The 1703-nt window shown below is 41.7% G+C and overlaps 1 long non-coding RNA gene across 1 annotated transcript in view; it reads right to left on the minus strand.

Moving 5' to 3' along the window:
• Positions 1–16: 16 nt before the first annotated feature.
• LOC103460592 (uncharacterized) overlaps positions 17–1703 on the minus strand; it is a 10922-nt gene continuing 9235 nt past the window's right edge. The window contains exon 3 of the long non-coding RNA XR_532953.1: positions 17–56. This is a non-coding gene — a long non-coding RNA (uncharacterized LOC103460592). The remainder of the gene's footprint in view (positions 57–1703) is intronic.

The raw sequence follows: 1703 nt of genomic DNA on the forward strand, positions 1-1703 counted from the left end.
TCAATAACAGGCACATCCTGACTGTTGGTGTTGGTTCTTCTTCAGTGTCAATCTGCCTATAGTCAGAAGAAAACGGAAACAACAATGATGAAACTGTAAAACTTGTTACTTTTATGTATAATCAAGTTTTTAAAATCCACCCAATGAGCTGCCAATGAGCTAAATTTTAGCTAAATTTCATATCTGTAAATGTATTTTGTTGCTACATGAATGTGTTCAGATTAAATCTCTCATTTGTTTTATTGGTTCGATGTGAAGTCATGCTACCGTGATTTAAGATGAATTTCTTGAGTGAAAGCTGTTTTGACTACATCTGAGTGCAAAAAAAGGCAAAACATGATTTGCACTGTGGCATTCAATCAATTAGACTATGTGCTTTGATGAGGTCAATGTAATAGATTAAATGTATCTTTCAACACATTTTTGAAATATATTATATAAATTTCTAATTTCAAATGTCGGTTTTCAGTAGATATGATGGGGAAATCATAATTAAATTTGAAAACATCCATCCATCCATTTTCTGTACACCCTTTTCTCTTAGTGGGGTCAGGAGGTGCTGGTGAATCTCCACTTAACGTTCCGGGCGAGAGGCAGGTCACCTGGATAGGTCGCAGGACAAACAACCATGCACACACTCATACCTAGGGAGAATTTAGAGACTAATTAACCTGAGAGTCATGTTTTTGGACTGTGGGAGGAAGCTGGCGTACCCAGAGAAAATCCACCATGCACAGAGAGAACATGCAAACTCCATGCAGAAAGGCCCCAGGCTGGGAATCGAACCCAGAACCTTCTTAATGCAAGGCAACAGCTCTACCAACTGCACCACTGTGCAGAAAACAATCTGTGTGAAATCTACATAAGCTTCTCTCAAGTTTATTTGTAGCACATTTCTTCAACAAGGCAGTTCAGACTGACATTTCAATAACTGGGTTAAGATGATTCATAACAAACCTTGGTGGGGTTTTGGCCCCAACTTGCAGATCCAGGTGATGTCAAAATGTTGACTTTCCAATAGTGTGACGGATTCCTGAAATAACACAGAACATATTTACACATTCTTTTTCTACTGAGGGGAGACATTTAGTAAATATATTTCTAAATGAAATCAGGAAAATATGTCAGACAATTGGACCATTAAAAGCACTGTGAAATCAGCAATGTCTGAAATAGAAGTTAGAAGTCTGAACACCAAAATGAAGTGTGTATGAGAAGAGAGAGAAAGAAATAATTCAGAAAAATACAGAAAGTAGATTTAGACCGGAAAGTGAAGCATTGCACTAAATCATCACTGTGCTAAAAAAGGGTCATCCATCCATCCATCCATCCATCCAACACACTTATCCCTAATGGGATTGCAAGGGATGCAGGTTCCTTCCTTTCTTGGAAAAATGCGGCTCGGGTGGTCGCTGAGGCAAAAACACGGGCGTGGGAGAAGTTTGGAGAGGCCATGGAGACAGACTTCCGTACGGCTTCGAGGCGATTCTGGTCCACCATTCGGCGTCTCAGGAGGGGGAAGCAGTGCAGCACCAACACTGTTTATAGTGGGGATGGTGCGCTACTGACCTCAACTCGGGACGTTGTGGGCCGGTGGGCGGAATACTTCGAAGACCTCCTCAATCCCACCAACATGCCTTTTTGTTGAGGAAGCTGAGCCCGGGGACTCTGGGTTGGGCTCTCCAATCTCTGGGGACGAGGTC

The sequence above is a fragment of the Poecilia reticulata genome, unplaced genomic scaffold (assembly GCF_000633615.1).
Source record: "Poecilia reticulata strain Guanapo unplaced genomic scaffold, Guppy_female_1.0+MT scaffold_260, whole genome shotgun sequence".
Taxonomy (NCBI): Eukaryota; Metazoa; Chordata; class Actinopteri; order Cyprinodontiformes; family Poeciliidae; genus Poecilia; species Poecilia reticulata.